This window comes from Pleurodeles waltl, chromosome 4_2, assembly GCF_031143425.1.
Source record: "Pleurodeles waltl isolate 20211129_DDA chromosome 4_2, aPleWal1.hap1.20221129, whole genome shotgun sequence".
In the NCBI taxonomy this organism is placed as follows: domain Eukaryota; kingdom Metazoa; phylum Chordata; class Amphibia; order Caudata; family Salamandridae; genus Pleurodeles; species Pleurodeles waltl.
Window position 1 is genome coordinate 1047042238 of NC_090443.1, and position 27525 is coordinate 1047069762.

The 27525-nt window shown below is 47.0% G+C and overlaps 1 protein-coding gene across 1 annotated transcript in view; it reads left to right on the forward strand.

The window, feature by feature from the left end:
• Positions 1-944: 944 nt before the first annotated feature.
• Positions 945-27525, forward strand: part of LOC138294262 (membrane-spanning 4-domains subfamily A member 15-like) — a 67616-nt gene continuing 41035 nt past the window's right edge. The window contains exon 1 of the mRNA XM_069233377.1: positions 945-986. The gene's annotated coding sequence lies outside the window, so the exon portion shown is untranslated. The remainder of the gene's footprint in view (positions 987-27525) is intronic.

Genomic DNA, 27525 nt, shown 5'->3' on the forward strand with positions numbered 1-27525 from the left:
GACATATTGATTGACAGGTTGATTAGCTAGCTCGTCCTAAGGTGTCTTCAAGAAGGGTCAAAAGATTCATTGGCCTAAAACGAGTCCCAAAGTGAGTAAATTAGTCATAACGGGACGCGTTAATAAGAGTTACAGTTTACACAGGAACACTTGCACTTTAGCACTGGTCCGCAGTGGCAAAGTGCTCCGAGTACCAAAACCAGCAAAAACGAAGTCCAGCACACAGTCAAAACACAGGCGGCAGAGGCAAAAAGACAGGGGAAATCACGCTAAGAATGCAGGGTCTAACAGTGAGGTTCTGTTTTGATCTAAAATAAACGTATTTATGGAAGTTGCATGAAACATAAATTCATGGTTTCTCTGCAAAATGTCTGTACTGGACTCTCACATATCAACCACACAGGCTAGCTCTATCAGGGGCCCCTGAAAGCTTGGGGCCTGGGCCGGAGCCCACTTTGCCCATGCCTTAAAACGTCTCTGACGTCATTACTATTGAAAACTACTGAAATATGCACATTGGATGACACCTCCTTCCTAATTTTTTAAGTGTTGTCAGTCAGTGCTGGAGATCGGTATTGTTCATGTTTTACGAAGCAGTAGATGCTCTTTCTAAAATGCATTCTTTTTATTTTTCTTCCTTATAAAACAAATGAATAAGTAAATAAAAACAATAATTGCTGCACCAGAAACATCACTGGCCAGACCTATTGGCTTTGCCAATGCTTGTTATTTATGCGGTGCAAACGGCAGCCTCCATTCCCTTGGTGTCTGAGAGGTAATAATGCTCCCTTATCCCACTTCCTGGTGGCGGCCATGTTTATTGCCTCTTAAGATGAGCTGCCTTTGACAGTCTGGCCGCTGATGACGTCACGCTCCAGTGTACATTGAACCACATATATAACCTGTCACCTGCACTCCCTGGTACAAAGAGTGCATTGTGGGTGTCGAGAGGACCGAGGGAGACGTGCCGAGTGTGCCTCGGAGAGGTAAACAGTGGTCCTTTCCTAACTTTATAATTTGTGCATGGGATTCCAGGGCATGAGTGAATGAATGAGTGGATGCATGACTTATAAATTGCGCTCCCGGTTTTAGGCTATTTAGTTTTTTTACATTTCCGTCTGTATTTATCCATATTTATTTGTTGCTATTTTTATGAATTTATCTGCATTTATTTTGTGTTCAGTGTAAACCGGAAGCCGCATGGTGTAGATTTCCACATTTAAACAATAAAAGTCTACCCACGGTTGAATGTCCAAGTTCTAGAACTTTCTGGTATAAGGCAATCATCTGAAAACATTTGTGTTGTAGAACAGCTCAAAAATCTGTACATCTACAGATATTTAAACTTCATTAGGATTTTTTTCTTAACTCCCCCCACCTCTCAGTCTGACCTGTCACCCATGAGTGACAGTAGGGGGAACTGTAAAAAAGAATACATATTTTCTGTATTTTTCCATATTTGAAAATAAAAACAGGAAAATAGATGGTGTTCTGTCTGTATTTATCTGTAAAAATCAGTAAAAACAGAAAACATGGAGCATCTATTGTAAACCATCCCTGTGTATTCCTTCACCACGGTGCATTTCTTAGCTGGGGAGAATATGCCCATGGAATTCAGAAAATATGTTTTAGATTTTTCCTGAGAAGAAGGGGTGTTGTGCCTTCTATATCTGAGGTCATTAGGAGTTGAAACTCCGCCTCCCTTTCAGCAGCAGCCTGTGGGGCTTAGAGACCTCCTTCCCTAGCTGGGCCCGGGCTGTGCCCACATGACCAGTGTCACTGTCTGCTTGTGGGCTCTCTCCCTGATGCACTTGAGCGTTGATCAGAGGGTCTCCAACGTGGACCAGGTATTGACGGGCAGTCATAGAGGTGATTTCAAGGTTGTGTTGATGCAGTTCTGAGGTGTTTGTGACAGATCTAATCACTTGGTAGCCAATGTGACCTGAGCTGGCATAGTCAAATGAGGAGTTGGTGGTCATTGCAACAATTACTAGAAGTTTCTCGGCTGGGATGAAGGGAAGGATCTGGTGGAGTCAGCGAACAACGGTGAGATGAGGTGATCACATCCTTATTCTGGGTGCCAAGAATTATTCCATTAGGCAGGTTTATTTCTCAGTCTTTCGTCCCAGTTCTTGTCGGGGTTCGCTAACTTAGGATGGGTGGCTTTAGGAATCAAGGGAAGTTGGGAGGAACGCAAGGGAGGTTAATGTATATTTGAGGAACTTTGGTGTCAAAATTTGTACCCAACACACCCAACAGCAGATCTGTTGCTCTTGGCTGATCCATAACATGAAAACAAGAGCTGGGCAGCAAATCTTCCAACAAACATTTCAGCAGGAAACTGGCTGAACCGACGCACAACAGCCCTGCTCTGTGTTTTTTAGTTGTCATGAGGTCACTGAGTGTTTTTGATATTCGTAAAGGAAACCGAGCCACATAATCAATGATTCAACCAAGCGCAACTTGTACAGGACACTCATCGGGGAAAATCACCCAAGGTCGGTAATAGGCAAGGTCTAACTATACTGTCATCAGTTATCATTTCTGATATTGAGACCACTTAAGGCACAGAACCCACGGCTCAAGGAATACATTCTCAGTTTCCATGTTACAGGGATGATGTTGGCCCTGCGCTGGCTTCCACCGACTACGGGCCTGATGTAGAGTTTGGCTGATGGGGTTACTCCGTCACAAACACGACGGATATCCCGTCCGCCGCATTACGATCCCATTATATCCTATCAGAATTGTACTACGACGGACAGGATATCCATCACATTTGTGCGAAGTAACTCATCTGCCAAAATCTAAATCAGGCCCCCAAGTCAGCAACCCTACTAACGCACCTGTTAAGGTCTAAGTAATACAACATTATGGAGACCCGTGCATAAACTGGACTCAATATACAGTCAGGAAAAATAATTACATAAATAGCTTCATTATTCAATATCTCTAACGTTTACTGCACAAAACACATAAATAAAAGCAATATTTTCTGCTTGAAATTATACTTCACATAGAAGTCTTTCATGTTTTTACTTGTCTTAATTTTGAACCAATTTTTCCAATTTTGAGCTAATCTCAGTGATGAGTGAGACCATATTGGAGGCCTGTTGGACCTACTAGGGATGTTGATTTTAAGTATATAGGAAATAACAACAGGTCCCTGAAATAGTTTCAAAATTGAGACAATTGATTACATGAACGACATACGTGGAGTATGCTTTCTTGTAGAAAATATTGTTTTTATTTATGTGTTTGTGCAGTATACATTGGATATATTGAATAATAAAAATATTTATATAATAAAAATGTTCTTGATTATATACAAAGCTCAAGTAAGACCTTCTAGTTAGAGGCAGTATCTAGCAGGATATGTGTTCCACAGCATGCAACCACTCAGCAATTGTTGCTCAATGCTGCGTAATCCAAATTATACAAACCTGGTGTCCAGCATGACAGTAGCCACTTGTTCCCTACTGTCTCACTAAAGGTGAAGCTGTATCCCAAATGTATCCTGTGTATTGTGTACCTGAATATCCTCCTTTAAGATATCTGAGATTGTCCTAGTGCAGAGCAGAAGCATCAGAGATCCAGACAATTGAGGAGGATGTGCGGATCGCGTACTGCAAGTCGCACCTTGGACAGGAGGTGCTAATGCCCCACCTGAGCTTTAACAGTTTATGTGGAGTTCAATATAACTGATGGACCATAAAACAATGTTTTCTCCTGAGTGATGCAGATTTGACTACCTTATATTGAACTTCAGGGGATACTTGCCAGCAATCGTGTATCTCCTGCATGCGAGCATCCTTCTCGTGGCAGCTATGCGGGCTTCATGTGTTTTTCAGCAAGTCTCTCAGGGCCTGATTTAGAGTTTAGCGGAGGGGGTTATTCCGTCACACCAGTGATGGATATCCCGTCCACCAAGGCCATAGAGCCAAGGCCAATGCCGTCACACAGAGGGTGCCCCAGCACCCTAGAAGACAGTACGCATTCTGAGGGTGCTGGGCAGGGAGCCCCATGGCCAGTTCAAGGGCCCATTGGTGGGGGCCTATGGCCCCCAGAAGTGGGTTTCCACCAGCCTTTTCATGGCGGGGTCCATGCCATTAAAAGGCTGGTGGAAACTGGACTCGCAGTCAGCACGGCAGAACTGAACTCAGCCGTGGCTGACCATGACTCTGACCCCTGCCATGCCGTCTATCCTGGCAGTGGCAACGGTCTTACCGACAGGGTCGTAATGTGGCAGTCGGAACACCTAAAGTGCCTCTGTCCAACCACAAGGCTGGAGGTCTCAAGACCATCAGCCTCGCAATGAGGCACAAAGTCAATTGCAAATGACACAAGAGAGGCTATCAAAATGCCGCCATAAAAGCCAAAACACAGTACTTAACATAACATACTAGCGGAGCCCCTAACAAAAAGAGGGCGTCTTCCAACAACTGCTTAATCCAGATGTATGGACCAGCAATTCCTGCCCATCACAGCAAAACTTTGAAGAACTACTTTTCTTTGCCTCCACCCATCTCCACCAATCAAGTGTCAGAGAGCCTTCACTCCCTCACGGCGGCCCTTCCTGGTCCTGAAGACAAAAGCATCGGATTGACCCACGGAACCACACCCAGCTGCATGCTTTAGATCAGTGGTTCTTAACCTTTTGACTTCTGTGGAACCCCTAGTCAATCATTACGGGAATCCAGGGATCCCCCACTAAATCATTATTGAAACCTGGGTACCCCCATTGAGTTATAACCAGAACCAGGGACCCCGGCCAAAGCAATTTTAAAATATTAAACAGGAAAACAACACACAAATTTGCAGAAACAAACATTCATCATACAAATACATATTTTGCTTCTTTATGTATATACACTTTAGCAATTTGTTAATATACATATTTTTTTATTTTCTAAGCTTTTATGGCCCCCCTGAGGAAATGTTGCTGACTCCCGGGTGTCTCTGGACCACAGGTTAAGGACCACTGATAATTCCCTCCATCACTCGCCAGGATTATCACAGGTGTGACAAATGCCTTACTTCAAAATGGAATAAAGAACAAATGATAGACGGAATGCTGAACAATGGAAACATTCACCTCAAGTCACAAAGATCCGGCTTTAATCCATTGTTTCTATGTTCACCACGCCACTCCAGTTTGGACCCAGCCATACGCAAATCAGTCTTGACCCTGCTCCTCATGGGAACAGTCCAGCCTGAACTGCCAGGCCAGGTCCTCCCAGGAAAGGAAACAAGAATCTTGGGACCGGTTTCAGGGTATCACCCTTCATCAGCCAGGCTGGCTTGAATCCAGTGATGCAGTGAGCACGGGACCCACATCTGGGCATACTTCAAAATGGAGCAGTTTCTGAGCCTTTGAGGGGCACCTCTATTTACTGATCTATTTATTTAATTTACATGACAGGTTTATACAGCCCTAAGTCACTGGAAACGTAGGAGGGTGTTTTACATTTCAACAGTATGTACAAAATATAGGGCCTCCATTAGTCTGTGGCTTATAAATGCTATCATGTGAAAATTGCCCATGAAACGTGACGTGATTGTCTTCTGGGTTGCTCGCAAGTCCAACTAGTTGGAAGCGATCTATTCACAAATGACACCCCAAGGAAAATACCAAATACTATGGGGGTGATTCCAACTTTGACGGGCAGCGGAGGCCGCCCGCCAAAGTTACCCCAACAGAATACCGTTACACGGTCAGAAGACCGCGCGGTTATTCTGTGTCTCCCGCTGGGCTGGCGGGCGACCGCCAGAAGGCCGCCCGCCAGCCCAGCGGGAAACCCCTTCCCACGAGGAAGCCGGCTCCGAATGGAGCCGGCGGAGTGGGAAGGGTGCGACGGGTGCAGTTGCACCCGTCGCGATTTTCAGTGTCTGCATGGCAGACACTGAAAATCTTTTTGGGGCCCTCTTACGGGGGCCCCTGCAGTGCCCATGCCATTGGCATGGGCACTGCAGGGGCCCCCAGGGGCCCCACGACACCCCTCACCGCCATCCTGTTCCTGGCTGTCAAAACCGCCAGGAACAGGATGGCGGTGAGGGGGTCGGAATCCCCATGGCGGTGTAGCAAGCTGCGCCGCCATGGAGGATTCCTCAGGGCAGCGGAAAACCGGCGGGAAACCGCCGGTTTTCTGTTTCTGACCGCGGCCATACCGCCGCGGTCAGAATGCCCTTGGGAGCACCGCTAGCCTGTTGGCGGTGCTCCCGCGGTCCCTGGCCCTGGCGGTCCATGACCGCCAGGGTCGGAATGACCGCCTATGTGTCTTCCTATTGGGATGGTGCCACTTACATCTGTGGGAAGCATATTTGCATACATTTACACTAACATGCATAGGACGTCTTAATTGGCAGTTCTCCCTGAGGTACTGAAACAAATACAGAACGAGCACAGAATCGCATCAGCTCTGGACCTAGGAATACATTTTTGAAGATTTATCATAATTATAGTCAAGCACTGTAGATTGCAGAGTAGAGGCACAATTGCACTGGTGTAATGCAAGATAATCTTTTGTAAGATTGAGTCTGTTTACTTTGTTGAAAATGTTGACATGTGTGAAAAATTGATGCCACAAATTTAGTATTTGATTCTAAAATTCTCTGTAGGAAAGTCAGGTATCCCAAGATGGATGATTGCCATGAAATCCTTTATCATCCCTTAGAGAACAAGTCATCATATGAGATGAAGAAGGAAGGGGAGTTTAGAGTTCCCTTCAAAGAGCAGGGTAAGAGGATGAATAGTCTCTGTAGTAAGATTTTACAGCATTGGTCATGAGGTCCCCCATGTGTGTCTCGCTAGGTATAAAATGGCTATGTCCGCATGTCGGCCATTTTGAGGTCAGGCACTTATGATTGTCTCGGGCAGCCCACATGCTGATCAGTGTTCTTTGCGGGAGACCGGCGGGTCAGAGCTTCAATTAGCATGGTTGGTGCTCTGCATGTTCCGACTGCTGATTCCGGGTCTGGAGCATGGAGGTGTTGCCTGTAAGTGGTGGGGAAGGTTGAAAGAAGTAGCAGCCTAGGCGACCATCTTCTCGGGTGGTAGCCACAACCCCCCCCCACCCTGCTGGGATTCCTTAACTTTAGATGTACCTACTTGCCTCACTATGTTGAGCTAGTGAAGCCCTCGTATGTCTTGATTTCTTCCACATTTTCAGCACAACAGTGAATAAACAAACTCAGCAGTAGCTTGCATGCTCTCATACAGTTTCCTCTATCATCCTGAGCAACATTAAGGGAGAAGATTTGGTCCTGGACATACGCCAGAGACTGGAAGCAGTTCCAGTTCCAGATTGCGAATGGAATCGGGAATCCGCTAAGGCTGGTTATAATTTAAAGGACAACAAAAAAATGTACAAAACAGTGCTATATCAGTACTCTGATACCCACTCTCCATGTTCTTTTCAGGACAATGACAATCAACAAGCAGGGAGAGGGAGTTGATCAAGGTACCAAAGAGAGGAAGAGTATAGCAGAAGAGGTTGAAGTCAGCATGACGAGGGGAGAGAAACGATTGGACTCAAAGGGACTTTCTAAGAAAAATGTTGAAAGAAGTACAGAGTCTCCTGAAAAACAAGACTTGGGCAAGATGCTTCTAGATAGCACAGGAGAAGTCACAATAGTGCATTTGACGCTTCAGAGGTTTCTGATGGCAAGTCCAACTGATGAGCCCATATAAAATGAGACTCCAGATAAGCATCTAACTCTTCTAGTAGGGTTTATGATTTAGAAATACAAAATGAAGGGGATACACCCTGCATTATTAAAGCAGTCGTTTGGCTGTATTTATCTGAGGATTATGACATCATACTGGCTGAACGTGACTGGCCTCCGGTCTTTACTAGGCAGGCGCCTTGGGGCAGGAAGTAGTGAGTAACTTTCTCTTCCATAGTATCTGAACACACCGGGGCATTTATTTTAGTGAAAAGGCTGTAACACTTACTCCGGCCCTATACAGATGCCAAGCAAGGTGGGATAAGCACTCTATTCCACCTGTTATTCCCTTACCATTCTGACAGAGTAACCCGTCCTCCGAGTTCTAAATCAGGCCCTCCGGCATTATAGCCTATGGGATTTAGATTTTGGTGAACAGAGTATCCATCATTGTTGTGGCGGAGTAACCCATCCGCCAAGGTCTAAGTCAGGCCCATAGTGCCTGAAAGCAAGTATCTAACCTCCTTGAGTTTTGACTAGGAGCAGTTCTTGTTTTGACGCCTGGCTATGGGCTCTAAGAACAGTCCTGGTTCATTCTACGCGAGCATCACGAAAATCTGAGAACTAGATGCCGAGGTATTGTCATACATTGTTATCTTACTGATTATTACCTGGATGTACACTTAACTAGGATGGACAGAGTTGAAACACTATCAACATCACGCAGTAAAAGGATTAACTTTGAAAAATCGAAGATTGCCTACCTTACGTTTACCTTCTTCAGATACAAGTTATGCAATGAGGGCAAGAGTTTGGCTTCTGATTTTATTCAGAAGTATGCAAGTATACAGCTTCCCAACATACTGAAAAAGTTGCAATCCCTGCTGGGATTCCTTTTTGTTTATTTCAGAGCAGTTCATATTAAAACATTATAAGGCAACAGGACAAAAAAATGGGATGCAGCAGGGGGGTTAAAAGGCTTGAACATTGTTGTACATATGATTAGTTTCCGTGTACACATGGGACAAGAAATGGTAAAGGTAAAATATACATTGCGGGAAGCCCCAGCGTGGATAGTAACCCTTTCGCTGCTAAGCCTTTTCACCCCCTATGTAAGCCTTTTTTTTTTTAGCTATTTGGGGTAGTGTGCGCTTAGGCCTCCATAGGTTTTTGTCTAAATCAGCTATGCATGTCACTTTTATTTTCCCCATCGTCCTGGTGTCCCAATTTAACCCCACTATACAATGAATCTAGCTGTCCATTTGTCTAAGAGTTCCTCAATCTTAGATAAAGTTTCTCTTTCATTTAAGTCAGTTGAGGCTTTTAGGTCCTGGTTGAGCCATATCTCCAAATACGTTTTCTTTTTGTACCAATTTAAGGCTGGAACTTCCAACAATTCAGCTATTGCAGTGGATATTGAGGAAAAGGATTTCTGTTTTCTCCTTATTGAGGGTGAACCAAATATCATAGTACGGTCACTAATTGTTGACAGTGTGCTAGGGACGGCCATTTCTGCTTGGTCTGTGAAAATTAAGATGTAATCTGTGTATGCTGCAACTTTTGGGGCCGGAAGTGAAGGAGATTACTGGACATTTAGTATTCTCAATAGTAGTAGAGAGGGGCAACCCTATCTTGTACCTTGGTTAAATTGAAGCTGTTTAAAAAGATCCCCATTAATGTTAATTTTGGCTTTGGGTTTGTTGTGTAGGGCAAGACCCATTGTGATGAAATTTGGGTTGAGGTTAAAGGTTATTAGGGCTGTGTGTAAGAAAGATCACAATAACGTATCAAAGCCCTTTTCCGCGTCTAGCATTATAGCACAGACCAGGTGTGTTCGAGTGTGTGCTTTCTCAATAGCACGGCTGAAGGGTCCAATGTCGTCTTCACTGAATCTGCTTTTGATAAACCCAGTCTGAGAGGGGTGTATAATCATTTCAAGAACAGGTTCAATCCTAAGGGCAAGAATTTTGGCACCATTTGTGCAATCTGTGTTTATTAATGAAATAGGATGTTAGTTTTTGGGGTCAGAGGGGTCGTTACTGGCTTTTGGAATGACAGTTATGGTCGCCTCTGATGCCATGCCTTTATATGCATAAGATTGTCCAACGTAGGTAAGGAGGTCTTTGAGGGGATCAATCACAGTTGAGCTCCATGTGTGACAGAAACCGGCTGGAAAGCCATCAGGAACTGGAGCTTTCCCTGTTTTCAGGGAGTTTATGGCCTTTTCAGTTTCAGGTTGAGAGGCTGCTTTACCAAGTGAGGATTTGGCTCTTTCATCAACTTTAGCTGTAGGTTGAGGTATTGTAGGCATACATCATATGGGGTGTGGCTGCTTTTAGAATAACGGTTCAGATAAAACCATTCAAATGATGCAAGAATATTCTCTTCCTTAGTCAAGGATAAGCCTTGATTGTTAATGATGCAAGTTATCTGCAGACAGAGGTAAATGTGTTTGAGGAAAGATGCAAGTAATTTTCATGATATATTGTGACCACAAAATGTGATAACTTTACTTCTTTTGACAATGAGGTGTGCTTTTTTAGTTGAGTGGGTTATATTTTAATTTTCTCTAAATGTTGTTGATGTCCTGTTCCAGATACTCTAAATGTAGAATATCTTTTTTGTTGTTCCTAGACATAAGTTTGAGCATGTGACCTTAAATGATAGCTTTGAGGACAAGGACATCCCAAACTATTTGGGGGTTTAGGCCCAATTTTTTTTATTATCTTCTAAATAGTATAATTTCCTGTTTAATTCTTCCTTGAGTGTATGGTCTTCGTTAAGAGATTATTCATTCTCTAAGATTTCATTTATGGATCAAATGTGTAATGTCATATGAGACTGATATGTATGCATGGTCTAAGATGAGGAATGGTTCAATAGATGGGTTAGAGGCATTGGGGGCATGAAGTGTGGGGAAAGAAAATATAATTCTTACCAGTGGGGTTAACTAGTCTCAGTATATCCTTTAGTCTATGTGTATTGCATATGTCAAGCATTAGTTTGTGAAATTCGTTGGGTCTGAAGTTACAATTGGAGTTTCTGTTGAGGATTTCATCCCATGGCAGGTTAAAATTGCCACCTAAAATATTCTAGATTTGGCAGGGACAAGTGAAATTTTTTTGGTTAAATTGAATCCAGAAGTTAGGATGATTGTTATTGGGGTAGATTATCAAAGACTGATTGTATGCCGTTGAAGGAAGTTTTTGGAGGAGCATGTCCCATGAAGGAAAATTGCATAGCGAGGTCTTTGAGAGTTTTTCTCTTGGCAAGGAATGCTTTTCTTCCCCTTACAGTGTCTTTAGAGTAGCGTCTTGAGATATTCTTATAATGACACATTGTCAGGTGATTTTCTGAGCTTTTTTTCATATGGGAGATGGTCTGTTCCGTATGTGAGTAGCAGAGAGGCCTGAAGATAAGTGCTCCCACCTTAATAAGCACCCTTTGCATGCAACATATTGAGTTTTTGAAGATTTTTCACCACCATTAAAGCACTGTAGATTGCAAAGGAGAGGCATAATTACACTGGTGTAAAGTAAGACAATTTTTTGTAGGACTTTGTTGAAAATGTTGATGTGTGAAGAATTGATACCACAAATTTAGTATTTAATCCGAAAATTCTCCATAGGGAAATCAGGCATCTGGGTTTAGACAACTGCCAGGACATCCTTTATTATACCTTAAAGAACAACTCACCTGGTCACAGTATGAGATGGAGAAGGTATGGGAGTAGAGCGCTCTCTTTAATGATCAGGGTGACAGGAGGATTAGTCTGTGTAGTAAGATTTTACAGCATTGGTCGCTAGGTCTCCATGCGTGTCTCACCAGGTATTAGATGGCGATATCCTCATGTCAGTCATTTTGAGGTCAGACACTTACAATTGTCTCGAGCAGGCCACATGCTGTTTGCTGTTCTTTACAGAAAACCGGCGGGTCAGGGCATCAATTAGCGTGAATGGTATGCCTCATGTTCCGACCTCTGATTCTGGAGCATGCAGGTGTTGCCGGTAAGTGGTGAGGAAAGCTGAAAGAAGTAGCAGAGCTCAAAACCTAGGTGGCTATCTTCTCGGACGGTAGCCACAACCTCCCACTGTGATTAGTTAACCTTGGACGTCCCCACATGCCCCACTATGCTGAGCAAGTGAAGCCCTTGTGTGACTTGATGGCTCCCACGTTTTTAGCAAAACAGTGAATGAAGAAACACACTAGTATCTTGCGTGCTCTGAAAGCAGACACACTAGAGACAAAATATTTACAAACTAGGGACAATAAGATCAGCATAGTGGTCAAGTCATACTAAGCCAATCATGTTATGCCTATGAGACCTACAATGAAGAACAGACCATTCCTACAGCATACAAGCCTGACTTGATTTCTCTGGTTGAAACATATTTTGCCTCCATTGAAAAAGTTCTTGCAGCTGTGCAGACAGCTGTTTTGAAGAAGTGCCCTTTGACGCAGGGAAAATTAATAATAAAGGTTGCTCCTGTACTGGTGCTAGAGGCAGCCACTAAAGCAAGCATCCCTAATGCTCGTGCTTTACATGAGATAGGTGCAGTGGACCTCTTACCTTAGTGCAGTGGATGTAAAGTTTCCGTATGATCCTACTCTTTGTACACAGGCTTTTCTCCAATATGAACAAAATGTCATTCCATCTCCAAAAGTCTTACCAATTGTTCTATAAAGATGGCTCTGCTCAACCACAGTTCAAGGTGAAGTAAAAGATGGTGAATTCTGTCCACAGTGTACCAACACTAAGGCCCTGATTTGGATACTGGTGGTAATAACCGCCTACCGCCGCGGCAACCAAAAGACCGTAGCCGCGGCTACCAGCCGTGTGCTATATTATGACCACAGATGGATTTCCGCCAGAGGAATGGCGGAAATCCGGCTGTGGCCATGCCGTCGGATGGCGGTAAGGTGGCGCTGCTGCCAGCAGACCGCCGCTGAGAAATGATACAGCCTGGCGGTGTTCTGCTGGTGGACGCTGGCAGGAGTGCCCCGTCCCGTCTCCTGCCGGAGAACCCCGTGGACACAGGTAAGTGGGTGTTCCAACAGGGGAGGGGGGTAAGGGGTGTTGTGTGTGGGGGGGTGTGTATGTCTGTGCGTGCGTATATGCGGGTGTGTGTTGCGTGTTGTATGTGTGTGCATGTCTGGGGGTGTGAGTGCGTGTATGTTGAGTTGTGTGACTGCATGTGTGCGTGTATGTATGAAGGGGTGCGCGGATGTGTGTGAATGGATGTATGCATGCATGGATGAATGTGGTAATGGGTGTGTGTGTGCGGGTGTGAAGGGAGGGGTGTGTATGAAGGGGGGTCTGGAGATGAAGGGGGTGGGGGGAACTAGTGGAGGGGGAGGGAGTGGGGAAGACCCCTATCACTGACAGGAAAGGGATTCCATGTCACTGATAGTGCCTACCGCCATGGTTTTCGTGGCGGTTAGGAAGCCACGAAAACCATGGCGGTAGGTGGGGTCATAATCCCACAGGCGGTCAAGTGACGGCCACCGGGCTGGAGATTGATGTCTCCAGCCTGGCGGATGTTACAGCCATGGCGGTCGGTGTGGTACATTGGCGGTTTGACTTCAGCCAAACCGCCAATGTCATAATATAGAGGAAAGTACCGCCAGCCTGTTGGCAGTACTTACCTCCATATTACCGCCGACCGCCAGGTTCATAATGACCCCCTAAGATCTTAGGTGACAGCACTGCACAACAGCCAGAACTTTTAGGCTCTGGTACTTGCATTATAGAAGGCTAATCGATCAGTTCTCAAACTCATAGGATCCGGTTCATCCTTCTGTGTGCAATGGTACAATGTTTAATTTCAACATTGGTGCTTGAATGGATTCAGTGAGTCAAAGGAAAAGCTATGAAGAATAAACAGCTCTGGGGAAAGATAGATATCTTACAAGATAAGCTTTAATTAGTCCATATGAGTCACACTTTGAACCATCAACGTGATGGATTTCGCACCAGCGGTAACTGTGCGGCTGATTTAGCTGCCAAAGCTGTAATTCAGACTGTCAGACTAGCAGTCTTAAAGAGATATCAGATGAAGATTGACACAGATAATGTAACTGCTGTACATACAACTAAACAAGATTGAATGCCTCCCACAGGCTACCCTTATGAAAATTCATACACACTCAATTCAGACAAGACGCCTGTAGTCCCTCTAACTGGAGTGGTATACAGCATAATTGCTAATAGGATGTCCAGATTAGATTTACTCAGGGAAGCACATGAAAGATTGTCATCTACCCATGCTGGGGGTCAATGCAACCGTAGCAAATCTAAAGCAATGCTTCTGGTGGCTTTGTTTGTATAAACAGACTAGAGACTATGGGCCTAATTTAGAATGCGGCAGATGGGTTACTCCTTCACCATTGTGAAGGAGTATCCCTTCCGCTGAGTTCTAAATCAGGGTGTATGTTAGAAAATTTATTATTAGTCAATATATCAAACCAACCACTGTTAAGAGACCCTTGCCAACTCCCTATTCAGTCTGCAACATCCCATTCAGGGTGATTTATTTGGACCATAGCAGCAGAATAAATTCTGTTAACCAGTATATGTATATATTGGCAGCCACGGATTCATGTTTTCAATTCCTATGGGTGTGACCAAATGCAAGTGCTTCAGCTGTCGTAAAGGATTTGCAGCATTTGTTAGTGATGGGAGCAGTTTATTCATTTCACTCAGACAGTGGTCCTATGTTCGCCTCCAAGGCTTACATGGATACTATGTATCCCTGCACAAACTCTCTGGGAGTTTGTCTGCAATGCAACAACCTTTTTAGAGCTGAGTCTAACAGGTTAGTTGAGCATGCTAACGGCATGACTAAACAAGCCTCAACCACCGAGATATTAAGTTCAGGTTTCAGTTGGTACCCTAATCTGTATGCAGTCCAGAGAGCATTAAACAACTTGCCTAGAAGAGTATTGAAGGCTGCACTCCATATGAAGTTCTCTGTTGTGCCTGGACTAGATAATCCTGGGAAGGAGGAGGATGAAGAAAAGGTTGACATGGAAAAACATATGAATGTCTTATAGAGTATCTAGGAGGGCTCAGACAAGCTGTCTAATATGAACCATTCTGAAGCCGCCACCAGCGAAGAGAAGTTTGTAACTGCTGCTGACGGAGGGATCTTAGTTAGATTTAGTTAGCCAAATTTCCTTACTTATTGAGTGAAGACAGGTTAAATGTATCAGCTGTCTATTTTTCACAAAGTCCACAGCAATGTCAGAAGAGTTTAAACACACTGATTTATTGAAATGAATCCAATCAGAATTTGCCCAAGGATATGAGTATTGTAGAGAAAATGTTGACGAGAAACATATTTGGGGAACAAAATGTTGGCAAATGCAAGGCAAAGAGGCCTTATTTTGAGCAAACATGCACTTTGCTGAGTATCGAGCAAGTGAAAGGAGCACCATTTTCAGCTAGCAACCATCCACCTATTACATGGCTAATACACAGCTTTATTTTCCTACCAATTTAAACTTTTCAATTTCAGGACTGCCAGAAATATCAATCTTTAGGATTGTCATGAAACAATGCACAATCACATATGTTCTATTTATTGACATTTCACTTTTCTTACATGTATTTGAATAAAGATGCAAGAATCCCATAGGTCACATACTTCTGTGTGATACAAGTTCAATGCATGGAATGTGTAGTGCTTTGATTACAGGGTTCAATTGGGTTTTATCAGTTACTCCTACTACATCCATCCCCAGACACCATAAACTACTGTACAATGTAACCTAGTTAATGTTAACCAATGTCACTTTTTGCAGTTTGAGACCAGGTCAGTTCTACTTGATTACAGTTTCTAAAACAATACAGTGTTGTGGAAGAACCTTGCACCCACCGCCTCAACACGTAATCAAAAATGTCCCTTCGCCTAGTACTGAAATGAGAGACATGCGTTTTGATGAAATTAGCAAAATAGTCACAGTGTTACTAAAAAAAGAAGTCCCTTTAAATTCTGCGCCTAAAACTTATAATTTGCAAACAGCTAGAACTGCTTTGGAAATTCAGGGGCTATTATACACAACTAACTTTGCTGATATTGTGCAAATTCATCAAAAACAACTTGTATTGCGCATCTTTGTGAGAACTTTGGGTCTGTTCTAGTGAATGGATGTAAAGCAGTATTTGGACTGATACCATCATTCTTTCATTCTTTTTTCACCAGTCTTCTTTTGAGGATGGATTTCCACCCATTCTACTGCTCGGCCTTCGTATTGTCATCTTTCTCCTGAACCGATTAGAAATCAAATCAATAACATGGAGCACATGCAAAGATGCAGAAAACCTCTAGCACAATATTTAGGACAAGCTTGGCTTAGCAAGAACTGGATATTGTTCTTTTGCAGAATAGACACTACACAAATGAAACATTTGCTCTAGTATATAAAATGTCCAGCTGAAATAATCCTGGATCTACATCTAGAGCAACCCCAAGTTACTCCTCTAGACGTGGAAATGATTCTGCAACTGTTGCAGTCACACCAGACCCAATGCCAAGCAATGCATCTGTCTCGATGACGTGCCTGATGACTGGCCTGACTCACTGTTATCGTTTGAGCCTCTAAATGAAGTACTCTTACCATTACTGAGTACTTTGGCTTTGCAACTGCTTGCTGGTCCATCTAATGTGCAACCTAACTCTTACAGGGGTGCATTAACGGTTTTTCTCAATGCCCACATTTATGCTGTATGTAAAACTGATGATGTCAAAATGTCCTCAGAGGAGGATTGAAAAGCAACTTATAATTCAACCAGAAACATACACAGGATTCAAACCAATCAAAGAGACTGTGGCCCTCATTACAACCCTGGCGGTCGGTGCTAAAGCAGTGGTAATACCGTCAACAGGCTGGCGGTTAAAAAAATTGAATCACGACCATGGCGGAAACCGCCAACACGGACAGCCATTTTAACACTCTGACCGCCACGGCGGTAGAAACAAACACCGCGGCAGTAACTGTCAACAGACAGGCGGAACACAATGTACCGCCCACTGTATTACAACAGGCCTATCTGCCACCTTTTCCGGGGTGGTACCAATGCCATCAAAAGCACGGCGGAAACAGTACTTGGTATGGAAACCACTCACCTCTCAACACCCAACGAGGAACCAGGACACCATGGAGCCTGAGTTACAGCTCCTGCCCATGTTGGTTTACATCCTGTTCTACCAGTAGCAACAAAGACGACAGCGAGGACCACAGTGAGTACTGCACCTAGCACACAGGGGAGGGGGGAAGAAAGAGAGAGTGACACACACGCAACACCCCTAACCCCACCCTCACCCACAACAACATACACACAAATACATGCAGCAACATTACATTTACACCCTGTCACCCCCAGGAAGAACGCAAGGACAAAATGAAATGACTGTAACGAGTGTAATCATCGAAAAATCAGATAGGCCAAGATAACTTTAAATCATCAGTATATACAAATATGTACAGCAACTACACAAGTCCGTATAGTGTTCCAATCATTATCCGTGGACTAGTGGTCCCAAAATGCATGGGCGAAGCCCACACATGATACCTGACTCGAAACAGAGAGAACACTCCTGGGACATCAGGTCGAAAAAAAACAGGCACCTCACGGGGAGGGGGGCACCTCAGCTGGATGAAGAGACGACACCACTGCTCCACAAGGGGGCTCCATGCCCACTGCTTGGCCCTGGGGAGTGCAAAGCCACAAACTCTCAAGTCTCTCAAGTGGGTGGTTTGCCCACTGCCTGGTCCTGGGGAGTGCAAAGCCACAATCTCACAAGTCTCCCAAGTGGGTGGTTTGCCCACTGCTTAGTCCTGTGGAGTGCAAAGCCACAGTCTCTCAAGTGGGTGGTTTGCTCACTGATTGGTCCTGGGGAGTGCAAGGCCACAGTCTCTCAAGTTGGCGACATGTTCCACTGGTTCTGGAGGGGTCTTCGTGCCCAGAGTGCTTCATCCTGCCAGAGACTGGGGTAGTGGATGCCTTTCTCCACTGGTTCTGGAGGGGGCTTGGTGCCCAGAGTGCTTCATCCTGCCAAGGACTGGGGTAGTGGATGCCTTTCTCCACTGGTTCTGGAGGGGGCTTGGTGCCCAGAGTGCTTCATCCTGCCAAGGACTAGGGTAGTGGATGCCTTTCTCCACTGATTCTGGAGGGGGCTTGGTGCCCAGAGTGCTTCATCCTGCCAAGGACTGGGGTAGTGGTTGCCTTTCTCCACTGGTTCTGGAGGGGGCTTGGTGCCCAGAGTGCTGCACATGCAGTGTGACAGGTCCCATTCCCTCACCTGGGAGTGTGTGCCATGAGATTGCCTGGGAACAGGTGGCATGATACTCCATGGAGTCAGAGACACACTCCACCCTGCTGCGACTTTGCCTGACACCTGCTGGTACTAACAGTGCTGGGTGTGGTGCCTCATGGATGCTGTGCAGGGTCCAGGACGACTCCTGCAGCCTCAGACGGCTGTCCACTGGGAATGTTTGCCATGTAGGCTGTGGTGGCACTGTCTGAACACGTCGCGGGGCTTGTGGCGGTGGTGTCTGTGGCGGAGATGCTGCCAGTGGTGCATGTGTCAGCACCTGTGGAGGGAGACAGCAGGACGTCTCATGTAGCCTTGGATGGATGCCCACTGGGGATGATGCTGGGGACTGTTGCTGAGGCAGCAGACATGCATGTGGCTGTGCAGGTGGCGGTGCAGGTGGCAGTGCAGGTGGCGGTGTCCACCGCCGTACAGGTTGCTGTTCTGTTTGCCAGAAGGGGTGACTCTAGTCCCTCAGCCGGAGGCTCCGTGCCCTGCGCTGACTTTCCCTTAGCCTTGTGTCCCTTCCCCACCTTGGATGTCGCTGCTGGGCCCTTGGTACTGTCCCCTTTTGGCTTGGAGGAGGCCTTGCTGGGTGGTTGGTGCAGCTTTTCCCTACAGCATGGGGGCACCTTCTTCACCTTGGCAGGTGGCGGAATGGGCTAATCCTTGGCCTCGCTAGGTGGCACACTGGCAGCCCTGATGGGTGCCGCCCCCGATATTACAGGACTTGCTGAGACCACAGTGCTGGAGGATTTGGTGGCTGAGGTGCTGGGCTGGGACCTGGACCACCTGGCCCTAGGGGAAGGACGGGGGGAGGTGTAGGGAAGAGGTCAATGTTAACCAGGAAATGTTTTTTAGACACACTGGGATGGGAAGATGGAGGGGGTTTGGGAGTGGAGGAAGAGGCAGTGGTTGTAGGAGGTGTACGTCTGCTGAATGTGGGTGAAAGTGCATGGGCCAGAGGCTGTTGTGAAGTGGATGGCTGTTGGGTGGGTGTGCCGGCGTTTGTGTAGTTTGGGAGGAGGGCTCAGAGACACACTGGGAGAGGACACAGGGGACATGGGCATGGTAGTGGGGGTGGTGAGTGCACATGAGTGGTGTGTGGTGATGGGCGTGCTGGTGATGGAGGTAGTGGCTGAGGATGTGCATGCAGGTGTGAGTGAAGACGAGACAGGGAGTGAGGATGAGGACGTGGACGAGGGGGGCACAGTGGAGGCAGTGGATGTTGGTGTGTCTGCATGGGGATGGTGCTTGTGTGAGTGCCTGTGGGATATGTGGTGCTTATGTTTGCCATGTCCACTCTTGTGTGTTGAGTGTGCATGCTGGTTTGATGGTGTGCTTGGGATAGGCTGAGGTACAGGGGATTGGGTCTGGGTAGTGGAAGTTGGAGGGGGGAGGCTGGACACAGGGACAATGGCTGCCATCAGTGCTGAGGCCAGAGCCTGAAATGCTCTCTGTTGGGCCGTCACGCCAGAATGAATGCCCTCCAGGTATCCATTCGTTTGATGCAAATGCCTCTCGAAACCCTGGAAGGCATTCAAAATGGTTGATTGCCCAACAGTGAGGGATCTCAGGAGGTCAATAGCCTCTTCACTGAGGGCAGCAGGGCTGACTGGGGCAGGACCGGAGGTGAGGGGCTGCTGGGAGGGCAGTGCTGGTGGGGGGGGTGGCGGATGTACCTGTTGTTTCGGTGGGCACAGAGGTGCCCGCCACCGCAAGGGAGCTCCCATCAGAGGAGGAGTCGCTGTTTCTGGTGTCTACTCCGGGCCCCGTCGTGGAGCTCCCCTCACCCTCCGTCCCACTGGTGCCTTCAGACTCCGTAAATTCACCCTCCTGGGCCATGTGGGTTGCAGCTCCCTCCTGCGCCGGTGCCAATGCTCCTCCGCCAGATGATCCTAATGCACACAAGGATAGGGTGACAACACAAAAAGGGGGGGAAAGACAGAAGAGACACATGGTCAATGCCTGCAACACCACTACCGTTGGCGGACACAACACACAGGGAGCAGCCCTATGCACTAGCCCATGCACTAACAGTGCCGGGGAAAAGCACATGCCCATGGGGGCTCTGTCTAAACCCATTTGATGCACAGCTGGAACCCATAGAAGCCTGACTAGGTGTAAAGGGCAACTACCACCTTTGGGGTTGGAGTGGCACTGAGCCTTCAAAACAATGGATTTACCTTGGCACGTCTGCCCTGGACTCGGGGAACCCACAGCCCACTTCCCCCACCCAGACACCTCATAAAGCGCACAGAGTCAGCTGAATGAGACGGTACTCACCCCCTTGTGGCTGCTGTGATGCCCTCAAGCGCCCATCCAACTCAAGATATGCCACCGCCAGGATCCGGTACATCAGGGGGGTCATGGTGCGACGGGCACCCTTTCCACGTTGGGAGGCCATCCCCAGCTGGGCCCCCGACATCTTCTTGGTCCAGCGGCGCAGGTCCTCCCATCTTTTGCGGCAGTGGGTGCTCCATCTATGGTAGACCCCCAGGGTCCGCACTTCCTTGGCGATGGCACGCCAAATACCCTTGTTCTGGTGGGCACTGACCTAGAGGAATAGTGAAGTAAGAATGGATGTTACTCCCCCGTCCGGTTCTTCTCACTCATTGCCCACAAATCTCCCACCCTGGCCCAGAAAAGCATACACTCACCATCCTCACATGCTGGGCTGTGCCCCCCGTCTCTTCAATCCACGACACCCCCATACATTCATGTGTCATCCACCATGCACACAGTTAACTCACCTGTTTGTCTGGAGGACCGTAGAGTAGCGTGTACTGGGGGAGGACCCCATCCACCAGTTTGTCCAACTCCTCAGCAGTAAAGGCAGGGACCCTTTCCCCAGACACTGTAGCCATTGTCGCTTCCAGCACTTGCAGTGTAGGTCCTCTCCTGTTGAAGCTCAGGTATCAAGTGAGTGACCAGATAGAAAATGGAGGTTACGTCCGCTGCGGTGCGTACCGTCACCGTCAGTGTACATCGTCATTCGCTCCTGGAACCCATAGGGGCCAATGATAACCAGTGCTGAATCGCACAGTGGTCTTCGACCACCTAGCGCGACGCTGCACAACGCCAGCGCATTTACCTCATTTCCCCTTGTCCCTCCTTACAGGTCAGGCAGCCGCCATTTCAGGGGGCCACATGGCAGGCCAACTAACTGCGTCACAGCACTGTTGGTCAGGAATACGGGCAGACAAAGGCACACACCGATTATATCACGATTGTGCTAAACAGCCTTGTGAAACCTATGTGGTGTATGACCCTCTGCTCACCCTTCTCCTCCATAGGGCACGTCCGCTGGGGCAGGTGATGAGATGGCAGCAAACTCTGGTGTAGAGACCCCTGTGGACCTGTCGACAATGGAAGACAGACACATCATTATCACATACAGACTTGATCGTGCCACAATCCAGGAACTGTGTGCCCAGTTGGACCTGATGTCAGCTATCCGCCATCCCACAGGAATACCATCTTTAGTGCAGGGCCTGTCAGTACTCCATTTCCTGCCCAGTGGTTCCTTTCAAACAACAGTGGCCATGGCATCAGGGATGTCACAGCCAATGTTCTCTAACGTGTTGTCCAGAGTGTCATCTGCCCTGCTGAAACACATGCGCAGCTACATTGTGTTCTCTCAGGTGGAGGATTTGCCCACAGTGAAAGGTGACTTCTATGCCCTGGGACATATCCCCAACATAATTGGTGCCATTGATGGTACACATGTGGCATTTGTCCCCCCCGCAGAAATGAACAGGTGTACAGAACCCGCAAAAGCTACCATTCAATGAATGTGCAAATGGAGTGTTTGGCAGACCAGTACATCTCCCATGTGAATGCCAAGTATCCTGGCTCTGTGCATGACGCTTACATTTTGAGGTTTAGCAGCATCCCTTATGTGATGGGGCAACTCCAGAGGCACCGGGTGTAGCTAATAGGTCCCAATACAGTTGACATAGGTGTCTGGGTATGGGAGAGTCCCTAAGGGTTGGAGGATGTCTAACAGTTGTCCCTAAATATTTGCAGGTGACTCTGGTTACCCCAACCTGTCATGGCTACTGACCCCAGTGCGGAAACTCAGGACAAGGGCAGAGGAACACTACAATGAGGCACATGGGCTAGGATAATGGAGCGCACCTTCGGCCTCCTGAAGGCCAGGTTCCGGTGCCTCCATCTGACAGGTGGCTCCCTATACTACTCACCGAAGAAGGTGTGCCAGATCATCGTGGCCTGCTGTATGATGCACAACCTGGCTTTGCGACGCCAGGTGCCTTTTCTGCAGGAGGATGGGCCTGATGCTGGTCTTGTGGCAGCTGTGGAGCCTGTGGACAGTGAAGAAGAGGAGGCAGAAGAAGAAGATAGAGACAACCGAAACAACATCATCATGCAATACTTCCAGTGAGACACAGGTGAGAGGATGGCACTGCTTCTCACATCTCCTACTACTGTAGGACATGGCATGAATCTGCCTTTTTACCTCTGTGTATGGACCCTGACATGTCACTTTGCCTTTCCATTTCACAGATCTGGGTCCCACTTTGTGCCTTCTGCTATGTTTACTGCTTCCCAACAACTGTGTACCATTGGTATGTGAACATGAACATTGACATTGCTGTATTTCTGAGAGGTTGCAATTACACATTTGTGAAAGTACAGACTGACTCCAGATTGATTTGTGATTCAAGGGTGTTTATTTCTGTGCTAATAAGTAGAGGGGGGTGTGCAATGGGCTTGTGTGATGGTGGAGGAATGTCCATGGTAGAGTTCAGTCTCTTGGTCTCACAGATTCATTGTCCAAGGGGCATAGGAAGTGGAGTAATGGCAGTTCAAAGTTGTCAGGGTGACAAAGTGTGACAAAAGGGTGACAATCAGGAGAGTCTTATTTCCTGGTGGGGATCTTGGCAATGTTCTATGTCTTGTTCCTGGATCTCAGGGACCATTTGTGGGGTGGTTCTCCTTCTGCAGGGGGTGGGGTGCTGGTGGCCTGTTGTTCCTGTGGCGGTGCCTCCTGTCCACTGGTGCCGGTGGAGGTAGAGGGCTGTTCATCGTTCAGGCTAGTGTCAGGGGCCCGTTTGTGTGCCACTGTGTCCCTCATGGTGTTGGCCAGGTCTGCCAGCACCCCTGCAATGGTGACCAGGGTGGTGTTGATGGACTTCAAGTCCTCCCTGATCCCCAGGTAGTGTTCCTCCTGCAGCCGCTGGGTCTCTTGAAACTTGGCCAGTACCGTGCCCACGGTCTCCTGGGAATGATGGTATGCTCCCATGATGTTGGAGAGTGCCTCATGGAGAGTGGGTTCCCTGGGCCTGTCATCCCCCTGTCGCACAGCAGTCCTCTCAGTTTCCCTGTTATCCTGTGCCTCTGTCCCCTGAACCGTGTGCCCACTGCCACTGACCCCAGGTCCCTGATTGCCTTGGGTTGGTGGGTTTGCCTGGGGTCCCTGTAGTGGTGGACACACTGCTGATTGACGTGTCCTGGGGACAGAGGGATGGGCCCGCTGGGTGGGTGCTGTGGTGGTGTTTCCAGAGGGAGGAGGCTCTGTGGTGGTTTGTGACATTGGCAGGGGAACCGACTGTCCAGAGGTCCCTGATGGGCCGGGCTGGTCATCTTGATCCAGGCGTGCAAAGCTGCTGTCGTCACTGTGGGCCTCTTCTGTGGGGGGACTGGATATGTCTGGCACCTCCTGTCCGGTGACGCTGGGTATGGGTCCTGTTGGGGTGTAAATGCATAGTTATTGTATCTGTGTGTGCCATCTTGTGCATTGGGTGAGTTACCCTCTACTCCTGTGCTTGCATTGTTGTGTTTGCCATTGTGTGATTAGTGTTTTGGGGTCTGTGTGGGTATCTGTACAGGACATGCTTTGGTAATGGGTGTCCATGCTTTAGTGTTGCATGCAGGGCTTGGTATTGGGATGGGTGGGTTGTGATAGTGGGGCATATGTGAGGTGTTGGAGTGATGGGGGTGAGGGTGAGGGTGGGGGTATGTGATGGCATGCAGGTGGGTTGGGGGGATATGGTAGTTAAGATATGACTTGCCAGAGTCCAGTCCTCCTGCTACTCCTGCGAGGCCCTCAGGATGCAGTATTGCCAAGACTTGCTCCTCCCATGTTGTTAATTGTGGGGGAGGAGGTGAGGGTTCACCACCAGTCCTCTGTACAGCAATCTGGTGTCTTGAAACCACAGAACGCACTTTCCCCTGTAGGCCGTTCCGTCTCTTCCTGATGTCATCCCGTGTTCTTGGATGCTGCCCCACTGCATTGACCCTGTTGACGATCCTCTGCCATAGCTTCATCTTCCTAGCAATGGAGGTGTGCTGCACCTGTGATCCAAAAAGCTGTGGCTCTACCTGGATAATTTCCTCCACCATGACCCTGAGCTCCTCCTCAGAAAACCTGGGGTGTCTTTGAGGTGCCATGATGTGGTGTGGGTAATGTGTCAGGTGATGTTTGTTGTGCTGTGTGATGTGTTGTGTTGGGGTGTGTTGTTTGAAGTGCGTGGATGTTGTATGAGTGATGGTGTTGTGTGCTTGTTGATGCTGGTGTAGTGTTTGCTATTCTCTCTCTTTGCTTCATCACAAAAATGTAATTGTAAGGGGTTGTGGGTAATGTGGGTGTGGTCTTGAAAGTGTGTCGGTGTTGTGTGTGTATGTGTAACCGGTGTGTGTATTTTGATTTGTCCAATGTGGTTGTGTTTTGTAAGTGTGTGTGTATTTTGAGCGCTGCGGTATGTACCGCAAATGGATTACTGCGGTTGAAAGACCACCGCGTTGATTCGTGGGTCGTGATAGTGTGGGCGTATTCTTGTTGGCATGACGGTGTTGGTTTTGGTATCGCCAGTTTATCACTGACCTTTGGTGTGGCGGACTTGTGTGGGTGTCTGTATTGTGGCGGATTACGAGATGTGAGTCTGAATACCAGTAGCGGATTTCCGCCGCAGCCACGGTATGTTGGCGGCCTTCAGTACGTCAGTAAGCGGGATTTACCGCCAGGGTTGTAATGAGGGCCTGTGTCATGAAGCTGAAGATTCTAAATAAACAATTTTTCTTTTTTTTTTCTTTTTAAAGCAGGATAATTTTTCATTTGTATAGTCAGGATTATGCCTGATCTATTTAGTCGCCAACATGAATCTCTCTTAACAGACGTAATCCTTTTATGCTAATATCTTTTATAATGGCTTTCATGTATTTTAATGTTTAATGTTTTATTGCTTGAAACATGCAAGGCTTAAAAAAGGAATTCCTGTACAGCTCATTGCGTTCCTTCTTGTTATCTTATGAAATTGCATTTTTTCTGAAGTTTTATTTATGTATACTCATTTTATGCTTTATATGTATATGAAGAGATTAGTTTAAATTTAGGATTTTATATCGCAGTGTTTTGAGAGCATGGATATCCCTATCAATACATAAATCCCTATAAATCTCTCCACCCATGTGACATTTCACTTCAGGTGTACAAACCGGGGATGACATAAAGACCATAAGGTTAGGCTCCATTTTGAGCAGGCCAATGCTCACTTTTCTTTCTATTTTTGGCAGAATCATCAGTATGTCTGCTTTGATACAGATGTCATCTGTCCTAATCTTTCCAAAAACCTGTGAAAGAGTCAAGTCACTCAGACAGTGACACTGATAAAACATGTAATGCAACATCAGCATGGAACAAATGCCTTGTTATTTCTATTTCTATTTCAAGATTAAACAAGAACAATAGCCAAAACAGTGTAGTCTAAATTGTCATATTTTTTGTTTATAAGAATGCATATTAGACTTGCATATTGATGCACATTGGCTGCACCAGACATTCCCAAGGTGATGAGGGAAACTTCCATCTTAGAAAAGATATGATCTTATATACTCCTTGCAGTAGACTTTGAAGATGGGGAAGGATTGTTATGCTTTGTGTGTGGGAGAATTCTGCGGTAGGCACACACTGCAATAGACTCTGAAAGTGTGGATGGCTTGTTATGGTTCATGATTGAGAGAAGCATAGGGTAGGCACACTCACTGTCGTAGACTCTGAAGGTGAGGATGGCACCTTATGGCTTGTGAGTGTGAGAAACCTGCAGTGGGCACCCTCACTGCAGTAGGCTCTGAAGGTGGGATTGTTGTGTTATGGTTTCTGAATGAGAGAAGCCTGCGGTAGGCACACTTACTGCTGCAGACCCTGAAGGTGGGGATGGTGTGTAATGGTTTGTGAGTGGGAGAAGTCTGCTGTAGGCACACTCACTGCAGTAGAGTCTGAAGGAGGGGATGGCGTGTTATGGTTTGTGAGTGGGAGAAGTCTGCTGTAGGCACACTCACTGCAGTAGACTCTGAAGGCGGGGATGGCGTATTATGGTTGTGAGTGGGAGAAGCCTGCGGTAGGCACACTCACTGCAGTAGACTCTGAAGGTGGGGATGGCGTGTTATGGTTTGTGAGTGGGAGAAGTCTGCTGTAGGCACACTCACTGCAGTAGACTCTGAAGGTGGGAATGGTGTGTTATGGTTTGTGAGTGGGAGAAGCCGGCGGTAGGCACACTCACTGCAGTAGACTCTGAAAGTGGGGATGCCGTTTTATCATTTGTGAGTGCAAGCAGACTGCGGTAGGCACACTTACTGCAGTAGACTATGAAAGTGGGGCTGGTGTGTTATGGTTTGTGAGTGGGAGAAGTCCTGGTAGGCACACTCACTGCAGTGGACTCTGAAGGTGGGGATGACTTGTTATGATTTATGAGTGGGAGAAATCTGTAGTAGGCACACTTACTGCAGTAGACTTTGAAGGTGGGAATGGCATGTTGTTTTTTGTGAGTGGGAGAAATATGTGGTAGACGCACTCAGTGCAGTAGACTCTGAATGTGTGGATGACGTGTTATGGTTCATGAGTGAGAGAAGTCTGCAGTAGGCACACTCACTGCAGTAGGCTCTGAAGATGGGGAAGGACTGTTATGGTTTGTGAGTGAAAGAAATCTGCAATAGGATCAGTCACTGCAGCAGACTCTGAAGGTGGGATGGCATGTTATGGTTTGTGAGTGTGAGAAGCCTGCGGTAGGCACCCTTACTGCAGTAGACTCAGAAGGTGGGAATGGCGTGTTATGGTTTGTGAGAGGGAGAAGTCTGCGGTAGGCACTCTCACTGCAGTAGACTTTCAAGGTGGGAATGGCGTGTCATAGTTTCTGAATGAGAGAAGCCTGGGGTAGGCATACTCATTGCTGTAGACTCGGAAGGTGGTAATGGCGTGTTATGGTTTGTGAGTGGGAGAAGTCTGCGGTTGGCACACTCACTGGAGTAGACAATGAAAGTGGGGATGGTGTGCTTTGGTTTATGAGTGGGAGAAGTCTGCAGTAAACACAATCACTGCAGTAGACTCAGAAGGTGGGGATGGCTTGTTATGGTTGGTGAGTGGTATAAGTATATTGGAGGTGCACTCACTGCTATAGACTCTGAAGGTGGGGATGTCTTGATATGGTTTGTGAGTGGTAGAAACCTGTTGTAGGAAGTTGGCTCTGTATGCACTATTTCAAAGTAAGGAATAGTATGCACAGAGTCCAAGGGTTCCCCTTAGAGG